Source organism: Nyctereutes procyonoides, unplaced genomic scaffold (assembly GCF_905146905.1).
Source record: "Nyctereutes procyonoides isolate TBG_1078 unplaced genomic scaffold, NYPRO_anot_genome, whole genome shotgun sequence".
Classification (NCBI taxonomy): domain Eukaryota; kingdom Metazoa; phylum Chordata; class Mammalia; order Carnivora; family Canidae; genus Nyctereutes; species Nyctereutes procyonoides.
The window spans coordinates 41,524,764-41,541,099 of record NW_026575146.1 but is presented as its reverse complement, the minus strand read 5'-3'; the positions used below and the strand labels follow the sequence as shown (position 1 = coordinate 41,541,099).

The following is a 16,336-nucleotide window of genomic DNA, read 5'->3' as shown; positions in this document are numbered from 1 at the left end:
GCAATCTAGCTTGGCCCATAAGCCACACTTTGCTGACCCCCAGTCTAGACTGCCTTTACTAGTGACAGTAATAATGGTTTTTGTTATTATTTTACATTGTTAGAATTTTGGCCAAAATCACCTCAATATGTGATTTCATTCTGCCACAGTTGAATGTAATTCATATTTAGGTAGCAGATTTTGAAAGTGAAGCCACAAATGTCCTCAGGGTCACTCCTTTCCAAGGCCAGAGGAAGAATGGCCAACTATACAGCAAAAGGACACTCTTTGGCCTCCTAATCCAACAGCAGTGATCAAGCAAAGACAGAGATAAGAGTAGCAAAGAAAGAGGTTGAATTTTTCAAAATTTACCTTGAAACATTCTTACCTCATAAGAAGTGTATGCACCTAAGAAGCTTCCCGCAATGGTAGAGAACCCAGCTGTCACAATTGTGTGGAGTTCAGACTTGGTGATGTGTGGTGAGTATGGTCGGACCAGCAGTGGAGACTCTGTCTAGAAACAAAGCAAGGCCAAGTTTCAATGCTCTCTTTTAAATCATAAGAGGATGTGCCAATCTACTAAAGATACTCTCTTTTATTTTATTTTTTTCTCTCTTTTATTTTTAAATGGAGCCCAGTCTGGGGCTCAAACTCATGACCCTGAGACAAAGACCTGAGCTGAAATCAACAGTTGGACCCAACTGATTGAGCCACCCAGGTGCCCCTGATTCTATTTTCTAAAGCAGTATTTCTTTCTTTCTTTTTTTTTTTTAAGGATTCATTTATTTATTCCAGAAAAAGAGAGAGAGAAAGCACAAGTGGGAGGTGGAGAGGGAGAGAGAATCTCAAACAGACTCCACAAAAGCCCAGAGCCTGACTTGGGGCTCAGTCCTAACATCTTGAGATCACGACCTAAGCCAAAACCAAGAGTCAGATGTAAAGCAGTATTTCTAAGTGTGGATCACAGACAGCTCAGCATTACCTGGGAACTTGCTAGATGTGCAAATTCTCAGACTTACTGATTCAGAAACTCTGTGAATGGGACCAGCAATCATGTTTGAACAAGCCTTCAGTTGTGGTTCTGATGCATATTCATTTGGGAACTCACACCATTGATGTCTGGATCCTTGAACTCTACGTCAGTGTGCATATTGAGTCGTGTAATGTTTGCAGAGTGTACAAGGCCAATTCATATAAGGTCTCTACTAACCTAAAATCAGAGTCTGCTGGCCAGGTACACTTTTCTAAGGTTGGAACACTATTCCCCAAGTAACCAAGCCCTAGCCTTGTGAACTGGTGACTTCACATCTTCCAGCTTCATCCTGACAGACCATAAACTTCTTTGCTTACACCAGAGGGAAATAGAGATGCCTAAAAACATACCAGCAATAACAAGGACAAGTGCCCACGGGTGCTTTTCTATTTGGGAATCAGACACCCATTTCTTCCCCTTAGGTGGAAATGAATTAGAGAGAGTGTATTTGTAAGGGCTTGAATCCCATTAAGGAGGACTGGTGGCCTGGGACGTGGGGCTCTACATAAATAAGAGCTGTACTTTTAGCATAGTAAGTATTCAGTTGAGCACCACAGAAGCATGTGTGCAATTTTACAGTTTTCCCTTCATTATTTGTTATTGTTCTATAGGATGGAATATGTTGAGCTTCACTTCATGGATTAACTAGAAACTCAGTACATGAGCCCTCTTACCCTGCGGGTAGGAGTAATCAAGTCAAGATGGTGTTCTAATAATTAGTCCTGAGAGATTTTATGATGATAAGTATAATAATTTCAACTCCTAGGGAAGGAAGTATGGGCTCATCCCTAAAGACTATCCTCCAGGCTAGCAGCCGGGCTTACCAGTAAGACTCAGCCTGCCTGGAGCAGTCGTAAGCCTTGGATTTGGAGCTATGTGTTTCTCTTGGTGACTTGAATTTTGCTTCAGATCTGATTACCTTGGGCCGCTGTGCTGGCAAACATTCACATGTTCTTTCCTGGGTGTGTGATTCTGTTTTGCCTGAAGCTACATATTCTGAGTGATGAGGATGGTTACCATTTCTTATTTATCCACCCCATAGGAATGCTACTCTTTTGAATGACACGCCTTGGCATCATATTTCCTTGCTTAAATGGCTTTCAGGCCAAGCACTTACCCATGTGATGGATCAGAAAGATGAAAATGCTTTTGCTCATCAGCATTTTCCTTCATGCCCATTTAAGACAGACTGTTGGCCAGTTCAGACACATTGAGAATAAGTGCAACTATTTATACAGCCACAGGTTTGTTGGTGAAAAGTCTTTCTGGTCTTTTTCCTTACCACAAGCATTATACCACAGAAAGTGAGGCTGCCTGTTACATCTGTGCAGTTTCAAGATAAGTGGTGAACTTCATTTGAGAGGGTGACCTGGTAGCTTCTGAAGGGTAGGTCTGAGACCTAATAATTCAATCAACTCAGAAAAGATTGGTTGAGGATCTGTACAGAATCTATATGGCACTTAGATAAAATGATTGCATCTTGCCTCCTCTCCATAAACTTTCAAGAACCCAAAAGTGACACTAGGGCACTGGGACACTTGGGAGGGATCTCTCTCATGCATCCTTTCTCTCTCTATGGAATCTGGACATTGTCAGTGGTGGGGGTTCCTTATTTTGACACCCCTCCCCAACACAAAAAAAACCAATAATGCTGTTATATTTTTAATTGTACATTCTAGGAAGATTATCCATTTCAAACAGGAATTTTGTTTTGTTTTTAGAGATTACAGCTTACTGTCCAACGAATATATTGCCAGCAGCCACTACAGATTCAATAGGAGATGATCCCATAGTAACTAACATTACCCATCCAACCTAAAAGCGGAAAAGGAGCAAAGTCAGTGAAGATCTGTTTGTATATGTGACACTTCAAAGTAGGGATGAAAATCTTTCAAGGAAAATGCTTTCAATAATTGTTGGCAGGCCAGCGATGGTGCATAATGTGAGCGTATGTTATTTAGCCTACAAAGTGGACCCATCAAATCCTCCTATGTGAATGGTAGGGCTGAGTCACTGTATATCCTCTGAATTCATACTTTCATTATACAAACAATTGTCTATCAAAACGTTGTATAAGAGTAATAAATTATTATAATTGCTAACAGTCATGACAAGCTTTGCTGCATTCCAAGCATTGTTTTAAGCTCTTGATTCAGGTAATGAATTTAATGATCACAACCACCCTTTGTGAGAGGTCCTGTAATCAGAGCCATTTTATAGCAAAGAAATCCAAGGCACAGAACATGTTAGTTGTTTTGTCTAAGATCACCCAGCTAGTAAGTAGTGGGATGTAGTTGAGGTTTGGCCTTTTGTGCTAAACTCTCAAATGAACATGGTTTATGGTCCCACTTCTACACTAGCCCTTCCAGCTAGAGACTGTGGTGCCCGCTTCAGAATGGGGACATCCTGTTGCATTCTGTCCTTCCTTTCTGCTTAGACATGAGCCCAGTACTGCTGAATGTTCAAGTCAACAATCAGAAAATTACAGTGTTGAGGATCCCTGCGTGGCTCAGGGGTTTTGTGCCTGCCTTTGGCCCAGGGCTCAATCCTGGAGTCCTGGGATCGAGTCCCGTGTCGGGCTTCCAGCATGGAGCCTGCTTCTCCCTCTGCCTGTGTCTCTGCCTCTCTCTCTCTTTCTCTCTGTGTCTATCATAAATAAATAAAAATAAATCTTAAAAAAAAAGAAAATTACACTGTTGCTGAAATTCTGAATTCAGCTGCTATTCTTTCTCTCTGCCTTTCTGACTCCCTCTCTCTCCTTCCCCTTTGTCACTCCTTCCCTCTCATTTATGTATTTACAAGGATCAAGGGAGGGCTATGGCTGTGCCCAATCTCTGTATGCACCGCCTGGTTTGTGTGTGCATTTGCACTAACTTACACATTTCCTCAGGTTCTGATTTAATACAAGTCTAGTAGAACTGACAGATGCTGAGGTGGCAGGTTTAACTTTTCAGACCTTTTTTTCTTTTTTTTAAATTGTGTGTGCTTATCAAACTCACTCAGAAACACAAAGCAGCTTCCCCTTCTTGCTTTGATCTTTTAACAACAACTAGAGCAGGTGTCTCCACTTTTGCAACATCCTGAGGGAAAGCCAGGACTCCGTGTAAGGCACAGGGAAACACAGCCAGGATGAAGGAAGGGTGCTGTTCTCCCCACAGATGTCTGCTCTGCTGGAGTCAATACTTTGGTCAAAGAAGTAATTACTAAGGTTTCCTGAAGATAGCCAGCAGGTCAAACCCCGTTAAAAGTCCCGGAGATAAAATTTGCTCTATGGCTACATGCTCTATGGCTATATGGATTTTTTGGCTTGGCTCTAATAACTTGGGGTGGAAGAGGAGGCAGTGGAGGATCTTGGTATGAACATAAAAGCATGTTGGGAAAGCCTAGATAAAAGGCATTTAAGACTTTGTCCCCCAGATAACCAGCTGTACACCTATTATGTCACCCAATCTCTTCAAGTCCCAGTACCTTTCTAATGATCCACTGCATCAATCCAAGGTAGTAGAGCATGGGCTTTACAGTGCTGAGGAAAACCACAATGGGCAGGACCTGGGGTGAGATGAAAGCAATCATGGGTTGATGTTGGCCTTGGTAGTATTAGTACGTTTCAGATCAAGCCTCTCTCCTGCTTCCTTTGCCCTGCTGAAACATCATCAAAATACTGGAAACTCTTCTTTGATTAATGACACTTAATCAGGCAGTTTCCCTATCTATAATCTATTATCTGAATTTGCTCTGGATAAGTTTGAATATATTTCATAGGAAACTTGACTTTTTTTTTTGGTTTCTCTGAGAAGATGAGCTTTTCTTACTGTAGTTACTCAGAGAAGGAATGCATTTTGGGAGGATTTGTAATAAGTAGATCAAGAAACTGAAGGCCACTGGCAGATATTCTTAAAGTTCTGACATTAAACATCTTCATTAGCAGAATATTCTGGTCAAAATTGAGTGGGAGTAGCCTCTCAGATCCTTATTTATAAAGGATACAGCGATCAGATACAGCATGATAGGTGCTTACACACACTGCCTTCCATTAGTAAGCACTCATTAGTTTAGCTCTTAAAAAATTATCTTATTTATTGATTTTTTTTAATCTCTAAAAAAATGAACTTTGGAAGCTAGTTTACTTCTGTGATACCACAATTGTCTTTTTTTGGATCCTATTTCCCTGATGTTTTTGGTGCCTTCAATGCAGCTTGTTTTCACAGTGAATGGTTTCTACCCTGTAGAGAACACAAAGAGCTGTGGGCTGGGTCCCTCCGCACTCCTGCCCCATGTACCCCTTCCCCTCTGTTTTCCAGCTAAATGGCCAGGGACAAGCTGCCACCAGACACATAGAATGACCAAGGACAATTCGTACAGGATCTAATTTAGAAATATCTATTAATAATATATATTAAAAGACATTTTGTGCCATTACTCAGAGCTCAGTCACTTATGTGCTTTTATTGGCTTTAATGGACAAGCAGAACCTTCCTGAAAGCTTCGGCGAATTAAAAGGGCTTATATCTTGAATGTTCCCTCAGGGATTCTGCTTTGGCAGAAAGGATGGAGGCCACTGCTGAAGAGGGGAAGAGGGAGGTGGTGGGTGGGTGGGTGGGCAGGAAAAGTTTAAAGAGTAGCAAATTAGGCTTTCCCTGTGACTTTTCTTTTTCCTACTTCTGGGAAATTCTTGATAGCAGCATGTTTCTAAACCTTTGGCCTTTTGGAGACGGCTTAGTCATATTGGTACCAAAGCATCAAATCAGCAGCTTAAAAAAAATCAACAATTAAAAAGAAAGATTCAGCATAAAATCTGGCCTAACTGAAGCTGGGTAGTTTGGAGGTAAACTCAGAATCCCTAAGTGAGAAAACAATTTAGAAGTATAGAAATAATAACACTGCAAAGAACGCTTTGGAAAAGCCAGATTTACCCTTGGGACTCAGCAAGTATTTGTAGGGTCTTGACAGGGGAAACTGTGCTTCCTGGGCTTGTAGGAGTGCAGGGAGGCCAGGGTGCCTTTCCCCTGGAGAATGTCCCTCCTTTGGTTGGGAGAAGGGCCAGCCTCCAGGTATGCTGTGCTGAAGGGAAGACACAAAAGGTTTAGCATGGAAATGGCTCTAAAAGAACAGAGGTCAATGTGGTGGGTAGCTGCCTCCTTTTGGGAGGCTGAGGGGGTTTCTGAGCACAGAGCTGTCACTGATCCTGGGCCTAGAAGCCATCGGTGGCCATGTGCCTGATCATGGCCGGGTACCAAATGTTCCTTTCCCTGATGTCACAGATACTATTACCCCGTATGTCTTTTTCAGTAGTATCTCAGGCAATGCTAGGAGCCCCCTCAAAAGTATTTGTATATTTCTGACTTCCTCTAGATCTTTCTCTCAGTGCTATAGTCACAAAGCAAAAACGTTTGTAATCTATGGACTTCAGATAAAATCAGGTAAGTGGAAAAAGTTAGTGCTGTGGTATCCACCTAGGACATGTTGGGTGTGTATCTGGTTTCTGGTCAAGTTTTATCAGAACGTCTACAAAGATCCAGAAGGTACTGAAAAGGAAGTAACTACTTTGAAAAGGGATTTGGCTTTACCTTAAATGCAAGTAAGTGGTCTGTATAGGTGTACCGAAGACAAATTCAGCACCAGTGTTAATATATCCAAGAAGGTCTGATTTAAAGAAAGGAAGAGCGGACAATCATTACAACCATGGAATTGGTGGTTACAGTCCACCAAGGAGGAGCCAGCAAACTTGCTGGTGAGTTGTGGAAGGACTATCCTCATAGCTTTCCCCACTCCAGTAGATGGCATGGAAGTATATTTTTGAGCTATAAGTACATATGGATTTCCTTTCGTTTGTGACATTCAGTATGACTCTGGGATGCTCAAGAAGGAGCCCGCTGTGTCAATTTGGATATAATCCTCAAGACATGTCAGAAATGAAATTTATTCATCTGCATTAGTTGACCTACATTTTTGTTTGTGTAGAATATGTTGATCTGTTTAATTATCAATATTACAGTTGTCTCTCCCCTTATCATCCATGACATCACTGTCCTATCCCAATTGTCCCTTTCATCCCGCCCCAGAGGTGCCAGCTGTGTCAAGCTGAACCTATTTCTGACATGTCTTGAGGATACTAAAAGATATTCATTTGAACCCAACTTACCTGAACTTGTTGGCCCAATCAATCAAATGCCATAAATCCAGGATCAGTCCTCAGGATTAAGAGCCCAAGAAGAAATTGTAACCCAATTCCCCAAAAGACAGGCCTCCAGTAAACCTATGCAGAAAGATGAAGAGATAGATCTTACTAGAAAATGAATGTGAAGGTCAGCATAAACACCCAGAGGATGACTATTTCCTTGGAAGCTTCTCACATGTGGCCTATGATCCACCTTCTTTGGGAGGCCAAGGCAGTTGTGAGCAGAGGATCCCTTGATAGAATCATGCCCCCAGATCTCAGGGTTGCATTTCCCGGTTCAAATCCCGAGTCTGAGTTCTCCAGCCTCTGGAGAGATGTAACTATTATGGCATGATAGAATAACTTAGACACAAAGCACAGTCTTAGCGGGCCCTAAAAGAGGAGGGATCTGGTCCTCTTCATCGTGCTGTAAATACTAGAGACCTATAATTATTTCCTCTGTCTGGAAAATGGAAAGGCAGAACATGGCTTCCCTGTGTGCCCAAGGTTTGTTTTTTTTTTTTTTCCAAGGTTTGTTAATCTGACAATTTGTAAGTGAATTAAATGAAACTCCCCCCTGTTGAGGGGCTCTCATTTCATTGTAAAAGGAACCAATTAACTCTAATGCAGACCCAGGGAGTGCAGCAGCAATGGACAATCATCTGCTTTCATTTGTGGTGTGGAGATGAGGGGGCTACAAAGAACTGTGGGATTGGAGGCATGGAAACCGGCAGAGATGTTGATTGGAGGTGGCCAAGGGCTTTGGATCCTATTAGGTGACTGTTTTTTTTTTTTTGGGTCAACCTTTCAGAAAGCCAGTAAAGTCTACTGGAGTTTGCTTTCAGAGTCACGTGTGAAGGCTTCATGTCTCCGGATTCTTGCCCATATCATGGGTTACAGGCTGGCAGAATGAGGATGAGAACTGAATTCAATGGAAACAAAAGTTTTAAGGACAGAGTTTGAGTAGGGGACCTAAAAAATTAGCTGCTGGCTGCATAAACCAAACAGGGAAACAATCTGTATAGGCAACACAAGTTGAGACCCAGCATTCAGGGCTTCTTGATTAACTTCTCTGCTTCTTTGAGTTCTCCAAAGTTCAGGGGAACAAAAAAATTAGCAATATTTATTTTCTTTCTACAGAAAGCTAATATTTGGGGGATTCTTAAAGAAAGATACTGGCATCTATCCTCCTTTCATTATTTACCTAGTATTAAGATGCCCCAGATGTACCGAAAGATGGTCTTGTCTTTATTATAAAAATCACAAACTGGGGCAGACTGGGTGAGTCAGCGGTTTAGCGCCACCTTCGGCCCAGGGGGTGATCCTGGAGTCCTGGGATCGAGTCCCATGTTGGGCTCCCTGCATGGAGCCTGCTTCGCCCTCTGCCTGTGTCTCTGCCTCTCTGTCTCTGTCTCTGTCTCTCTCCCTCTCTCTCTCTGTCTCTCATGAATAAATAAATAAAATCTTAAAAAAAATCACAAACCGTATCATATTTCCTTTCCAGATATCTGTAACAACACAAAAGAAAAAAGACTGGCAGAAAACAAGAAACAAACGGACATACTGAGCTAGGTGAGGCTCTGTAAATTAAACAAGCAACGAACAAATTGATGAGGTGTATGTCCTACTAGACAGAAGGGGGATAGTGATCTCATTTTAGACTACAATCAACCATGGCTTGGGTCGACCTTTGATGCATGGATATGACAAGCCCTGAGGGCTTACAGAAATGTAGAAAACATGCTTCTGGAAACAGAGCAGGGAAGATGGATAACTAACCAGACGCTGAAAAAAAATCACGAGACAAGAATGTTTCTCACTGGACTAGGAGGGCCTCTGATAGCTTTTAGGCCTCAGTTATGAAATCTGATTTTAGAAACTCTCAAGCCATCTGGTCTCACAAAGTTTGAGTAAGTTGGTCATTCCCTGTCCTGGCTCACTGTATGTTTTAGTGGGAGACTGACACACTTCACTGGATGCTTGAAATGTAAAGAAGGATTTTGTGGATTTCAGAGCTATTAAGCAGCAGGTTAATATAGCTTTCCAGAAAGTTCTGGCATTGTTGGCATGCCTTTGTTTCTGTTCAGAGCTTTGTTAGGGGGTCGTGGGTAGTGAGTGAGCAATATGTGCATCTGATCACTTCTGCTGCGGAGTCTGGTGTCCATCAGTGAGTGAGTTTGGAGGGGCCCCAGGGCCATACACATGACGACTGTCCTCTACTTCTCCTGGGGTCCTCCTGGTTCCCTCCACACCTGCCCTGAAATCTGGCTTCCCTGCACTCACCTCTTTCCTCTATGCCCCCTAAAATGGAGACCTCTTCTTCTCCCACTGGAGGAAGGAATTTATTCACACATTTAATCATTGCTAATTTGAGACCACTTCTAGGTCACTTCTGGTCCCTAAAGGAGATTCCTTATCTCCAGAATCACAAAGGACTCATCCCTGAGCTGCGACCTCCCCTCTACTTGTTTACACCCTCACTTCTCCACCTTGCAGCAGCTATGCCAAGTACCAGCACCCACTGCCTGCTTCAGGGCATGGCCCAAGCCCCTCACTCCTACAACACCTTCTTGCATCTCCTCGGACAGGGACAGAGGCATTCCTCTGTGCTTCACTCCTACTGTCTTCCTTGATCATATTTTGTGATGAAACCTCAACTGGCTAACTTTCTGGAGATTAGATGTGAGCCCAATACCACTAGGATCTTGGACATTAGGCTGCTTGACCAGCATATGTTGAATTACTAGTTAAATGAAGTGGGACTGTGTGTTGCTTCTCTGGAACAGTATTCTACCCCTGGGCGGGGGGACCCATCTGTGGGTTATGAAGAACACTGTAGGACACCCATCTTTAATAAGAAAGAAGAGGATGTATCAGAGCATATCACACATAGTAATGATGAGTCTTATTTCATGAAAACTTTAATGTATGAATACATGTACTGAGCAGTGGAAACACTGATCTAGAAGATATTAAGGGAATACCAGTTCAGTAGAGACTAAGTTTTCATGGTTGAATTTAGGAAAGGTGGATGATGCTTCATCCTTAGTTTCTGATAGAGTTTCACAGTGGTCATGGAGGAAGGCAACATTTAATTGGGTGCATTCATGTACTTTAGTTTGGATTCACCATTCTTTAATTTCAAGGAATATATGTGGTCCCAAATAGCAATCTCACACCGCATAAAATAAAGTAGCTCAAAATAGAGGCTTCAGCCATTTGGTTATCTTGGCTAGATGACTCCCAACCTCCTGATGATTGCTTCCATCCCATTAACATTAGCAAAGTCTGATGCCTCTGACCATTCAGGAGAATTTCTGAGCCCCTGGGGTCAGAGATCCATAAAGTAAAATGAAAGATGGAAGTAAGCTCAGGTTTCTGAGGTGGTAAATATTTTCGATGGTGCATATGTGACAAGAGCTTTTGATCCCAATTCTCACCAACTCCAGAGATATCTTCTGATGCATAAAAACAAAGTTCCTCAGAGACTTAGACATTGAAATGAAATTTAAATGGACATTCAGAAACTTGACAAATACTTGAGTGTTAAGACAGAGTCCCAGGCAATCCTGGATTACGAATCAGAAGCTGAAATTGTGAAGGTAGTTTTGTTCCTCTCTAGCTGACTAACTTTGAGTAAGCCACTTTTCTGAGCTTTATCTTCCTGGTCCAAGAAATAAAGAAAATAATTTGCCTCTCTTACCTCATGGGGCAATAAGGACTAGGAATACCTTCAGGATACAACAACATAAGAGTGAATTTAATGGACTTAATATGGATTGGGTTTTGAGAAATCAATTGCTTATTGATTGACATTGAGAAGATGAATTAACTACTTTTGCATGGGCTGGAGCAATTAGTTGGTAATGTATGCATTTAATTCGATGACTGGCCAGGATATTGGGTTCCCAGGACATCTGTAGTTTGAATTTACCACAGTGATTACATAGAGATTCATTAAATTTCTGAAAATGGTGTTGGGTGGGTGGTGGGGAAGAAGAATTGGTGGTGGTGGTGACAATAGCTAATAAATAATTTAAGATCCCTTTGGGATCTAGCATCCTTCTCTCAATGGGCTAAAGTTTGGAAGTAGTGCCCTTTCTCAACTAACCCTTGCTCTAAGGAATGGAGTGAAGTATATACCTGGGTATCTTTGAAGGTACCATTTGAGCTTTTCAAGATCCATGACCCATTCTGCTCTCAGGATAGCATAGAGGATTGCCTGCCTCCCTCCATTTTGCAATAATGTCTCAAATAGGTCCAGCTATTGTAAGCGTGGCAAAGACAGGTGGCAAGGCAGTTTGCAGATGCGGAGCGGTTTTGAACAGGTCCTAAAAAGGATAATGTCAAATCTCAGCTTCTGTTTTCTGTCATATCCCAGGTAGCCATTGGTTCTCTGTACTGTGCAAACTCAGAAATAAGTCATAAGTGGGGCACCTTGGCTCAGATGGTTAAGTGTCCGACTCTTGATTTTGGCTCAGGTCATGATGTCAGGGTTATGAGACTGAGCCCTGCATTGGACTCCGTGCTGGGTGTGGAGCATGCTTAGGATTCTCTCTCCCTCTAGCCATACCTGCTCTCTAAAATAAATAAATAAATAAATGAATAAATAAATAAATAAATAAATAAATAAATAAAAATTTTAAAAAAGTCATAAGCGTATATCCAATCTGAAAGGATTCCAAGGATCATACAGTCCTTTGATGTCAAACTCCATTATATGTTTCACTTAGACTACCTTCATTTTCTGGGCTGGACCTCAGGAATTAGGAAGGTAGAGAATAATAGAAACCGACCAGTGAAGTCCAAGCTGCAGCTGCTGAGGACAAGTGTAGGCATGAGCCTAATTTCTTTCATTCCCACCTAACACCTCACTTAGCCAGTAAAGTTTGACAAATATTTGGTTTAAATAATCATGATTATTATTTTTTTTCAGTGAAATTTCAAGTTAGTTACTGTCAATGGAATGTTTGGCATTAACTGTTCACCCACCCAACCTGTTCCTATCTTTATTTATTTTTTGTTTATTTTTACTATTAGATTGCTACAGACTTTTTTATGATTTTAAATTTTAATATAATTAACATGCAGTTTTATATTATATTGAGGTGTACAATATAGTCTTCAATAGTTCTCTACATGATAAGTGTACTCTTAATCCCCTTCACCTATTTCACTTGTCCCCCACCCACCTCCCCTCTGGTAGCCATATCTCCATATTAAGTCTATTTTTTTTGGCTTATCTCTTTTTTTCTTTGTTCATTTATTTTGTTTCTTAAATTCCACATATGAGTGAGACAATATGGTATTTGTCTTTCCCTAACTGACTTCTTTCAGTTGGCATTATAGTCTCTAGAGCCATCCATGTTGTTGCAAATGACAAGATTTCATTCTTTTTTATGGCTGAATAATATTTATGCATATAAATATATAGTGACACACACACACACACACACATATATATATATATATATATATATATATGATACACTTATCACCTCTTCTTTATCCATTCATCTACATTGATGGACACTTGGGTTGTTTCCATAGTTTGACTATTATAGATGATGCTGCAATAAACACTGGGGTGTATGCATCCCTTTGTATTCTTTGGATAAATACCCAGTAGTGCAGTTACTGGATCACCAGGTAGTTCTATTTTAAAGTTTTGAGGAACCTCCATATTCTTTTCTGCAGTGGCTGCACCACTTTGTGTTCCTACCAACAGGGCACAAGGGTTCCTTTTTGTCCTAATTCTTGCCAACGCTTGTCATTTCCTGTTTTGACTTTAGCCATTCTGACAGGTGTGCAGTAATATCTCCTTATGGTTTTGATTTGCATTTCCCTTATGAAGATTGATGTTGAATATCTTTTCATGGGTCTGCTGGCCATCTGGATGTCTTCTTTGAAGAAATGTCTGTTCATGTCTTCCCATTTTTAAATTGATTTAGGGGTTTTTTTTTGGTGTTAAAAGTATGGAATACTTCACAGATTTGCATGTCATCCTTGTGCAGAGGCCATGTTAATTTTCTGTTGTTCCAATTTTAGTATATGTGCTGACAAAGTGACCTCCCGTTCCCATCATTATTTTCTTTATTTTTATTTTTTTCATTTTTTAAAATTTAAATTCAATTTGACAACATGTAGTATAACACCCAGTGCTCATCCTATCAAGTGCCCCCCTTAGTGCCCATCACCCAGTGATGCCCATTACCCCATTCCTCCACCCACTTTCCCTTCTGCAACCCTTTGTTTGTTTCCCCGAGTTAGGAGTCTCTCATGATTTGTCTCACACTCTAATTTTTCCCACTCAATTTCCTTTCTTTCCCTTATAATCCCTTTCACTATTTCTTACATTCACATATGAGTGAAACCATATGATGATTGTCCTTCTCTGATTGACTGATTTCACTTAGCATAGTACCCTCCAGTTCCATCCAAGTCAAAGCAAATGGTAGGTATTCTGAGGGCTGAGTAGTATACCATAGTATATATCTATACCACATCTTCTTTATACATTCATCGGTTGGAAGATATCATGGTTCCTTCCACAATTCAGCTATTCTAGACATTGCTGTTGAGAACAATGGGGTGCAGGTGTCCCAGCGATTCACTGGGTCATAGAGTAGTTTTATTTTTAACTTCTTGAGGAACCTCCACACTGTTTTCCAGAGTGGCTGTACCAGTTTGCATTCCCACCAACAGTTGAAGAGGGTTCCCCTTTCTCCACATCCTCTCCAACATTTGTTGTTTCTTGTCTTGTTAATTTTAGCCATTTGCACTGGTGTAAAGTAGTATCTCACTGTGGTTTTGATTTGATTTCCCACATGGCATGTGATGTGAAGCATTTCCTCATGTGCTTAATGGCCATGTGTAGGCCTTCTTTGGAGAAATATATATTCTGTCTTCTGCCCATTTCATGATTGGATTGTTTGTTTCTTGGGTGTTGAGTTTGATAAGTTCTTTATAGATCTTGGATACTAGCCCTTTATCTGATATGTCATTTGCTAATATCTGCTTCCATTCTGTAGGTCATCTTTAATTCTGTTGACTGTTTCTTTTGCTGTGCAGAAGCTTTTTATCTTGATGAAGTCCCAATAGTTCATTATTGTTTCGTTTCCCTTGCCTTCATAGATGTGTCTAGCAAGAGGTTGCTGTGGTCAAGTTCAAAAAGGCTATTGCCTGTGTTATCCTCCAGTATTTTGATGAATTCTTGTCTCACATTTAGATATTTTGATCATTTTGAGTTTATCTTTGTGCATGGTGTAAGAGATTGGTCCAGTTTCATTCTTCTACATGTGGCTGTCCCCATCCCCATCTTTAGAGCAAACCAAAAATGACATTAGCCACAACAAAATCTTCATGACCCCATAATTATGGGCCATCTACTCTCCCTCTTTCCCTTCACAGCCAAACCACTTGAAATTATTACTTTACTTTTAGTGACTATCACATCATATTCACTCAGCCCACTGTGGTCAGACTTCTACTGAGATGGCTGCCACCAAGGTCACCCAAAGACCATTGATGCCAAATCTGTTGGCTCCTCTTCACTCTTTATATTCTTGTTTATAATTGTAAAGTATCTTATTTTTTGTTTTTGATTATTTTGTGAAACAATTAAAAAAAGACTTCATTTTTTAAAAGAGCAGTTTCAGGTTCCTAGCAAAATTGAGGGGAAAGTAGAAATTTCCCGTGTACCAGCTGCTCCCATGCATCCATAGCCTCCCCCCATTATCACTGTCTCCTGCTAGAGTGGTACATTTGTTGTAATTGGTGAACTTAAAGTGACACATTAGTGCCCAAAGTCTATTGATACATTAGGGTCGACTCTCAGTGTTGCACATTTTATGTATCTGGACAAATGCATAATGACATGTATCCACTATAATAGTATCATATAGAGTAGTTTCACTGCCCCAAATCCTCTGTGCTTTGCCCACATGTGCTTCCCTCTCAGTAACCACTGGTCTTTTTACTGTCTCCACCGTTTTGCCTTTTCCTTTGTCATATACTTGGAATCATACAGTATGTAACCATTTCAGACTGCTCGTATGTGTGCTCTATCTCTAAAATAAATTAAAAATACTAAAAAAATTAAGCAATATTTCTAGAAGCAGTGAGGTACATTCTGAGGAGTGATGCCTTAAAAGTTGCTATGGATGCCCAAGTCTCAAGGCTTGTGGAAAAAATGGGAATATGATGTCACTTCAAAAACTTGGAACTGTGTAAATCTGTATAAATCTAGATTATACCCCTAGACTCTAAGCTGAGAAGCCAGATTCTCTGTCCCCTCTTCTCTTCTGAATACCACATGCATAACACAATGGCAGGCACAGGAGTGCTTGGTAACTGTTTTGCAATGGAAAGATAGTCCAGGGGACAGTTAAGCTTATTATAGTGCAGCTGAAATAGTGTCTCTACCTCTGAGTAGAGACAAAATGGTACAGGACTGCTTTCTCTACTCCTCCAAGAAGATTACTATATGTTCCAATATTCTAAGCATTAGGTGCCTAAATGAAGATGTCAGAAATACACTTCTTTCTTTTTTAAGCTTCAAGTGATCCATTTAATATTTCTGTATCCATTTCCATGGACATGGATTGGGACTAGATTGGAGCAACTGCTTCAAACAGTGACTTAAAATTCCAAAATGCAATTTGAGTAGATAAAAGGAAGTGGCTCACTATAAATCTTAGGATGGCTGGTTTCAGGAATATTGACAAATTATCTATATTAATTGGTGCTGCATTATGATAAAAAGCTGTGTTCCATCATCATTTCTGGGTTCACATCGAGATTTAATTTCTTGAGGCTGTATTTGCCACTATATAGAAATATAGCATTCATTACTTACCTAGTGCCACATATAGTAATTGACTTTTGTCATTTGACTTTTAGATTAATTTTATGGTTGAGTTTGCTACTTACTCACTTGCTTTTGGGCATTTATAGTCACTTTGTACTCTATTGAAATTTGGCATGGAAATGTCAATATCTGTTTGGTGAATTTGCATTGTTTGGGAATGTAGCTCCCCCTTACTTATTTATTTTGTACATTTAAAAACTAAAAATATCAAACACTTTAAGGCCATTTTCTCTATCACATTTCCTCTCATTTGTACGGGCTTTGCCTTAGAAGGATTGTGTTTTCAAAGGCGGTATCC

General features: G+C 40.6%; 2 pseudogenes; both read right to left on the bottom strand.

The window, feature by feature from the left end:
* The window catches only part of LOC129500000 (solute carrier family 28 member 3-like), a 97,851-nt pseudogene that overhangs the window by 16,132 nt on the left and 65,383 nt on the right, over positions 1-16,336 (bottom strand).
* On the bottom strand, positions 13,139-13,238 carry LOC129501074 (U6 spliceosomal RNA; annotated as a pseudogene).